Genomic DNA, 9522 nt, shown 5'->3' on the forward strand with positions numbered 1-9522 from the left:
GGACCTCAATAAAGTTCTTGTCATGTCATGCAGGGAAGACCCTCCGCAACCTAATCTCCTGGTCACTCCCTCACCTGTGCAGTGGGAAAAAATACTGTCGTGCAACAACCCGGGGGAAGCTTCGGCCCACAAATAGAGCCAGTGAGGTGGCTGACATGCATGACCTGGCCGACTACCTCCCCTTAGATGACTCTATAGGGTCTATAAAAGTTTTTTACTTTTTCCGTAGAATCGCGGCTCCCGCGAAAAGAAGGGCTCGCAGCTTTCTGTATTAAATTTAGACCGTTTGCGCGCCACTAGGCACTTCATAATTTGCAGACAGTCGCCATCGAATAATCTGCGCACCACACTCGTTTCTTTGCAGTGCCCTAACATGGCGAGAAGCCCTTTAAATACTGATGATCCAACGTATCTACTTGCGCGCGTTTTCAATCTGTATGCTGCGTAACTGAACCCGAACTCACAATTTTCAGAAGTCCGTAAAATCTGCTGTCTTGACTTTAGAGAGTTTTGGTGCCGGGGACCCCAAGCCACCTGCGTACGTAAGCCCTTGCGCTCTTTCACACGAAAAATAATAAACTCTCCAGCCGCTTATAGTCCAAAGTTGCTAAAGTTAAACTTTACAAACTATAAACTGACGTCGACGTTTCGGGACCGATTCGGTCCCTTCCTCAGGGGTGACTGTTCGGCCGGCTCCGAAGCTAGCGACTTTTCGTATTCTTTTGTATTCTCCGTGGATGCGGCTGGGAGAACAAAGGAACGCAAGAGCGTGCGTACGCAGGTGGCTTGGGGTCCCCAGCACTAAAACTCTCTTTTTTCGCTCGCCGATAGTAAAGTCCCTAGATTTTAAAAATCTAGGGACTTTAGCCGATAGGCCCTACAGGCGAGTGAGGTATACGGGCCTCACGTGAGAGCCATAACTGCATTGTCTGTTTTTCTGAAAACTCTGGCATTTTTCCTTTCCTTAACTATACCGAGTAAAGTCCCTAGATTTGTCCCTTTTCTAGGGACTTTAGTTCCGAGAGGTGTATGCATAGGCGTGCGCAGGGTTCCCCATTAGGGGGGGGGGGCGAATAAAGGCATGTTTCACAACGGATAAAAATGAAGCGATGGCATGCTTCTCACAATGACCTACCTGCCGTTGGTCCCTGGCATTCCGGAAGTAAAGGTGGCAAGTTTAAACAGTTCTTGGAGGGCAGGGGCGTAGCCAGGGGGGGGTGGGGGGGTTCAACCCCCCCCCCCCCCCGAAATTTTTCAGTTTTGCTTGCGTATATATACACGCACACATACAAACGCACGCGCGAACATATATAAAGTATGGTTGAACCACCCCCGGAAAAAATTTCTGGCTACGCCCCTGTTGGAGGGCAACATCAGGGGCCGCCATTATCGTCAAAAACCTGCATGGCCCTTCTCTTTAAAACAATGACGGGACAGGTCCGACTGAGGCAGACTTTGCGCCCCCCTCATAACCCCCCCCCCCCCCACCACCACCACCACCACGAACGCCTATGGCTGTGTGTCAGAAACGGCTGCCATCATCCCGCGCCCTGACTTCGAGCGCCCTTAATCCGGAGTCATTAGGCTCAATATAACGAGGCGTAGCTTATCACGAACGTGGCTTAAAAAGGAAGCTAGGCTGACAGCTGGCGGAAACAGACGTCGTGAGCATCCCAGTATCACTGATGCGGGAGGTTCGATTACCAGTGCTGCAGGGCTCCCAACGGTTTCCCTTATGGGGACATGCACCGAACTGCACCCTAAAGAAAGAGCGAGTAAAAAGGGTGTCTTTTTATCCCGTCCCACAACTGCATAATCACCAATCTCTCGTGCCTTTCCTTGAACTATTGCCGCGCACCCGGTACTTCACGAACGGCATGCGCGCTATTAGCGTGACAGCATTCTTCATAAGAAAATGGCGAGCGCCAAGTTTTCAAGAAACGAAACGCAAGCAAGGGAGATGACGATCATTGACGTGGGACAAAAAGACACCTTTATTATGCGCTCTCGATCTTTTTAGAGTGTGCTGCTCGGTGGCGCATATACGCTGCTATGCAGGGGCGTAGCCAGAATTTTTTTTCGGGGGGGGGGGGGGGGGAGGCCAACAATACTTTATGTATGTTCGTGCGTGTGTTTGTATGTATGCGTGTATACATACGCAAGCAAAACTGAAAAATTCGAGGGGGGGTTGAACCCCCCCAAACCCCCCCACCCCCTTGGCTACGCCCCTGCTGCTATGTGTAACAAAATGTGCATTGATGGTATTCAATGGTATCAACGATCAATCAGGCAGTATCAATACGTGACCGGGAAATAATGAGGATAATATAATACAACTATCTCGGAGAATAGGTAAATGAGGTGATAGATACATGGAGGTACAGGAAAAAGCCACGGCAGCAAAGGGAAAAAGGAATGCTGCAATAATGGCATACAGAGCGTAATGGAATACAATATGTACTAGGTGCTTTGAGGTGCTTCAACAATAGACCATATTCATACTATCAATCAGGTGATAGAGAAATGCGCGGAATATAACCAACCCCTACCTGTATCGGATGTTTCTAGAAGTATGCCCGAAAATCCTCAGAAGTGAGGGAAATTAAATATGTACTCGTTGCCTTCATAACTATAGCCTTTTTTTGTAGAGCCAGATAGCTTAAGGTGACCAGAGACGTCAATTAATGCAGTAATTACTTTAATTACAATCAATGCAGTAATTATTTTTGCATCACTCGTCCGACACCTATTTATGTACGTTCGTGCGTGTTTGTGCGTGTGGTTGTATATATAAACATACACAGTGCTGACGGATATAAATGCAACAATTTAGGGCCAATTAATGCACGTACTTTCGTTTCCACCGTCTTCAATTCGTGTCATATCAGCGTAATTTCGGAGCGAAAGCTTACATCAGAGCCAACATTACCTTCAGTGACCAAATAGTAGGGACAAGGCGCAACTATCTCGAGAAATTGCCCATACAAGTCGTTATACTAAACGTTTTGATGTCAAATTTCAATCCGCGAGCCCTGCACATACAAAATGTAAAAAAGTCGGGATGGGAGAGGAAATGAACCCCCCCCCCCCCAACTACCCCTCTGGGTACGCCAATGATGTAGGATTCCCTCATTTTGTTGCTCAAACGAATCGGCTGTTACTATTTGGATGCAATTTGTTCCCACCTTCATCTACAACATGTCGTTGCGTTGTGACACGGACAGCGGTTTTATGTGGCTCCAAGATAAGCCACGTGAGGCCTGCTTCTTCTCGTGGATTTCTGTCGCCCAACGACCACTTTCACGTAAGGTTCAGCGTTGGGCTAGATGGTGCAGCATAATTCAGTGTTTCACAGCGCAAGAAACGAATACGGCATCTCTTTCCGAAGTGTCACTTTTTGCACTTGAATAAAATCGATTCAAAGACGCACACAGCGCTGACACACTCAGCACGTTCACCTTTAAGCTTTTTTTCGACCAAGGTCTATACTATGGATTTTTTTTCTCTATATATCCTCCCCTCCCCCCCCCCCCTTTTTTTTTCTTTAACTTTGTCCTGCGGCCGCTTCGCATTTTTTACCAGTCTAATGCTCCACCTCGTTTCTTTATCGCTTCCCAAATTATCTTCTTTCCACGAGGTTTTTAGCTTTCTCTTTTCACCAAACGTTTTTCTTCCTGTTCCTTATTTCTGTCACGCAAAAGCAGAAGCTCCCAATCCTTGCCCAATAGTTCGCCTACTTCTTCCTCGACTCTTGCGACTATATTTGTTATTTGTTGTTTGCCATTTAAATATGAGCTGCAAAACTTTGATTCTAGTCTCCTTTTTTTCAGTTACATGTCCCACTTGCAAAGATATGTGTTTATGATCGCTTCCCAAGCCCTGCCGGCGCCAATATCTTCCTCGTCTATTCTCATTTCTCTCAAGTTGTCATGAATCCCATCTGTCATGAGACAATAATCAATTAAAGGTCGACTTCCCCATACGTGTTCTGCCCGTCACATTTATGGCCCAGTGCTAAGTGTATCGAGACCATGTTGCGCACAGACATCTAGCAATAACCTCTCGTTAGTGTCTGTATGTCCGTCAAAGTCATGTATGTGAGCACACATGTCCCTTGACACGATGATTTCGGCACCATTGCGAAATTCCTTAAAGTATGTGCTTACGCGATCCACTATCTTCCGATTTTTTTCTGTGCTGTTATTTCCCCTACAAACCAATAAGCAACCCATCTCTTTATTCCGCTCATTGTGCCGGAAACGCAGAGATGCTCCTCACACGTTTGCTTATAACCTTATCCCATTTGGCTCCCCGATGAATTAGCATCCCGACACCCCGGGCCCACTTTTCCTTTTTGATTTTGCGCGTCTGAAACATAATTTCCAATGCGTGGTGGCTCCAAGGAGGTTGGGTGGCTCTTCCGCGTGTCTGAGGTGTGTTTCGGTTACCGCGTAAACATCCAGTGGCGTACCAACTTGTTCGCGAGTGGGGGGGCTGGACATATATATATATATATATATATATATATATATATATATATATAGGATGGATAACGAGAACTTCTTCTGGCTACCTTAATAAAAATTGTGAGAGACTTCGTACTACAATATAGGAAACAAATATTTATTTTACCCTGACAGTTTCGGCTGGAGGACGTGTAACCTTCTTCTAGGTCGTGTAACCCGTTGTTTGATAGAACTGAAGTTATGTATGTAAACCCCAATCAGAAGACAAGAGAAATAGTGGAGGCGTGGCACATTTCTAGACTTAAGGACATGTGCGTTAGTCACCCTTCAGTATTGCTGCATGATAAAGAAATAGAATTGTTGAACAAGATGTAAGATTACGTCATCCTTTGTAAAGGTTTTATTTTTGTGAAAAATTGTACGATGCCAATTTGCTCATGCGCAGTGTTCATGAGGGCGGAAATTGAGTATATATGATGGTTTCCTGGTGAATAAAAAATCAGTTGATAGTCTGCGCTGGTCCGTGTGTTCTTTCTTGTGTGTCCTCGTGTGTGTGCGCTAAAGTTCCAATATGCAGCAAAACCAACTAGCCCGCTTTTCCGTATTATTAAAGCCCAGCAGTGTTATGCACACAGTAAACCAGTTTACACCTTTAAGAGGGTTTTGCCTTGTATATAACTAACACCCTTACACCTTATGAAAAAGGTGTTTCCACGGATCAAAACACCCACACCATGGGGTTTTGCCAATGGGCTAACGCCCTTATCATGGGGTGTTGCCAATGGCCTAAGCACCATTATCACTGAAAAACCGAGAAAAAAAATTAAGTCTACCAGTCAGGGAACATGCAGAACAGATGACATCAGCATAGAAGGTGCGCGTACGCGGCCAACCATGCACACAACATAGCATACACTGTAAGCCACTTTGCACCCTTAAGGGGGTTTCAAACAAGCAAAACACCTTTTTGCCTAACAAAAATTTGCAAAAATTAAGGTGTAAGGGTGTTTTCCTTCCCCAAAATAGCCTTTAAGGGGTAATGCTCTAACTAAACACCTTTTAGGAATTAAGGGTGTTATGGGTTATTGAAACACCCATGGCCCATACCACAGCGTGCCAGATGATAACTGGGACTCGCTGATTAAAATGTCGTTGGATCTCAGGCGAGTTTAGATTAAAAGATATGTCTCTTTTAGGGCTATATCTACAAGCGTACCATAAATTTACGCCTATTCTCTTAATGTTTACTGTTCATTTATACGGAACAGGAATATTTCCACCGGCACTGAACGGCGGCTTAAGATACTATGGCTATATATACCAGATGGTCAGTGTAAGGCTGTGTAGCACGAGCGCTCCTCCATGTGGTATTTTACAAAACGCTCTGTTGTGTGTGTGGTTTGGCGGGTGCGTGCACTTTCTATGCTTATGTCATCTGTAATTGCGTGTTCCCTGACTGCTAGATTTTATCTTTCACATTTTCAGTGATAAGGGTGTTTAGACCATTGGAAACACCCCATGACAAGGGTGTTAGGCCGGTGGCAACACCCTATGGTATGGGTGTTTTGATACGTGAAAACACCCTTTTCCTAGGGTGTAAGGGTGTTAGTTATAGACACGGGTGTACAGCTTAAGACACAGCTTAAGGGTGTAAAGTGGTTTACTGTGTATTGTAAAATACCCCATAGACGGAGCGCTCGCGCTACACAGCCTTACACCGACCATCTGGTATATATATAGCCATATCTTAGGCCGCCGTTTAGTGCCGGTGAGGATATTCCTGTTCCGTACAATTGACCATTAAACATTAACGTAATAGGTGTAAAACTGGTGTGCCTGTATGTAATGCCGAAGACAGAATTAAGCAATTAAAAAAAATAAAGAGTGGATGGAATGGCGGCGTGCATATTGAGTTAATCGCCAACACATGTGCACAAGCATCCGCGAGTGAGAAACTCTATATAGGCATCACTCGAAGCGATGGATCACGCACGCGTGATGTTTGGCGCGAACAGAACGCAGGGCGTTTAATAAGAAACGAAAACACCGTGTGCGCGCAGGCATTCGTGGTATGTCAGCTGACAAGGTCGAGCCAAGTGTTCGGTTCAGAGCGGTTCCGATGATACGCGGACCGAAACGAAAGTCGTTTTCGGTGCGCCCCCCCCCCCCCTTAATGTTTTGTCCTGTTTTTTTTTTTTTTGTTGGTAGCCTTTCATAAGACAGGAATGTATGCCAAATAATTTTCTTCTTATCGTCAAAATAGTGCATTGTATAATTGAAACTGTGAACAATTTTCCTGTTATTCATAACAATTTCCGTACTGATGGTGATAACAATGTCATTTATATAACTTGTACCAACGGGCTTTCAATTGCACCCGCCATTAGTCATGTATACATACTGGGACCGCGTCCATATATGGGAGCGGTTCGGAACTAAGTGGTTCATGTGCAACAGAACTGTAGCCAGAAATTTATTTTCGCGGATATCCCCGGGTGGTGGGGCGGAGTGGTGTTCTGGCCGCTGCACCCCCCCCCCCCTTTTCTCCCCAGTAAAAGAATCCTGGCGCTATCCTCTGCTACTCGCACCGACGGCCTGGGAAGCGGTAGAACGGGTGGTTTTCGGCTCTTTGTGAGCTTAAAAAAAATGGCCGCGTATCTGCGTGCTCCGCTGCAAATACCGTCTAAAGACGGTAGAGGAGGCGCTGCGTGAGATATGGACGCCATGTGGCAATATGTCGAGAAACATGAGCTTGTGCAGAGGGTTTCCTTCCTCCGTGGCAAAGGGCGTTCGTCGGCGCGCATAAGATGGCATTTTCAGCGCAGCTTAAAAACTCGGGTCTTTAGAATCACGTATCTATGTATTTTCTATTAAAGGAACATGCACACCACCTAATACTTACCTATAGTGATGTGGCGCCTCAGATATGCGTAATATTTACTTTTGATCGACAACGTTCACAAGTATGAACAGCCGTACCAGTTCAATATGGGTGGGCGGTAAGCAAGTGGTTCAACTTTGACCGGGTCGCTGAATCGGGTGACAGACAGACAAACAGAAAGAAAGAAAGAAAGACAGACAGACAGACAGACCAAAATTTCTGCGTTTAAGTTCCCCAAGAAAGACTATTGTCTTTAAAAATAGTTGCTGGGCTAGTAGGTTCATCATCTTAAAGCGCGGATTCAACACAGGGCAGAGAAAGAACACCGATGCACCGGACAAGCAAGCGCTGTTGTAGCCAGTCGTATACAAGAGCCGCACTTGTCTCCATAACTCAGATTTCAGGATGCGACAAATCCATTTAGCGTGTCCTGTCGATGGTTGTACGCAACCAAAAATTCGCGAAAAGATTCAAGAAAAAAAATTCACAGCATATCCACGGGTGAATGATGAAGAGCTTGGGCGAAGCTCCTGAAGCAATCATGGTTACACCGTGAAATCTTCAGTGGTTTCGCCCGGCAGTAATCAAAGCGATAGCCCAGTACATCATCAAAGACGTGACAAACACTGTATATATTTATACAAGAAATTTTATTAATCGTAAGTGGTAGCTAGACGTGGCTTCCGTTCCCCCTTCATTATAACGGCTTTATGGTCGGTGAAGTGATGGATCGGTGATGGGTCGTAGTGGGATGTTTGCAAAGACGAAGTAGTGGGCAGTTTGCAAAGGTGGTTACGTCGGACAACGGAGACGTGACAAGGTTAGACTAAGAGGAGCTTCGCCCCTGAAAGAAGGCCGAGGGTATTTTGGAGCCACGTAAAAGCGCTATAGGTAGGAAGTCTGTCACAATGCAACAACATATTGTAGCTGAAGGAGGAAATCAATTGGAAGGGTACGAAGCGCTAGATTACATCCGGAAGGTTACAGCCGATTCATCTAAAATGATCGTCCAGGGGATTTCCCCGGTGAGTAAAAGTATAAGGAGAGCGCAACCGAGGAAGAGCTATAGTACTTGAGGATTTCAACTGGAAGAAGGCTGAAGGAAAAATTCCAAAGCGCACTGCCCCACGTTTAGATGGGGTTCCCGTCAGTTTCATTAACGAACTAGGACATAACACTAAAGAAGCACTGTTGAAATCCGTAAAAAAATGCTTGCAGGACCGGCAAATGCCAGATAGTTGGCGACAAAGGAGGACAAACTTAATTTATAAAAGCATAACGACAATATGCACTTGTATAGACCGCCAACCATTACATGCATCAGTACTATACAGGTTCGCAATGCAGGCAATAAAACTAAAAATAGAAACGCGGGAAGAACATAACAATATTTTGGGAGAACTCCAGGACGGATTTAGAATCGGCAGGCGGTTAGACGATGACCTATTTGTTCTTACTCAGAGTATAGAAATATCTAAAATAGAAAACAGGCCCTTGTACGTGGCTTTTCTAGACATCACTGGGGCATATGACAACGTTAATGAGGAAATTTTTAGGGATATAGTGAAAGAAGTGGGCATAGGCGACGACTGCATGTATACAGCTATCGAGGGAAATAAACCGAGAAAATACAGCTTGCGTAGAATGGGAAGGAATAAGTAGCAAAGAGAACATTGATATTAGCAAAGGGCTGAGGCAGGATGTGTTTTGTCCCCGCTGTTTGTTCATGCTGCACATGGTGAGGATGAAAAAAGCGCTAGAAGGTAGCAACACATGGTTTTAATCTGTCACACAAACAGGCCGGCGTGATAATTGAGCAGCAGCTTCCTTTATTTTATGCTGACGATACTGTCTTATTTGCGGACAGCCGAGATGATATAGCGGCTGGCGGATATATGCGGAAGAGAAGGTGAATCTATATGACTAGGATTTAGTTTAACAAAATGCGGATTGATGGTGTTCACTGATTCCAGTGATCAGGCGGTGTCAATAGAGGGCCAAGAAATGCCGAGGGTAAGCCACGGAGCAAGAATTCTTGAGGAGGCGAAACTGCGCTCGCTCGGGCGCCCTAATAAAGTCACGAAATCGGGCACAGCGCTCCAGCGCCCTCTGTCGTGAGAGTCCGCCAGCGGAGAAGGAAAAATGCGCGCGTCCCTCTCACCGCGCTCTCCGACG

Source organism: Rhipicephalus sanguineus, chromosome 1, assembly GCF_013339695.2.
Source record: "Rhipicephalus sanguineus isolate Rsan-2018 chromosome 1, BIME_Rsan_1.4, whole genome shotgun sequence".
Lineage (NCBI taxonomy): Eukaryota > Metazoa > Arthropoda > Arachnida > Ixodida > Ixodidae > Rhipicephalus > Rhipicephalus sanguineus.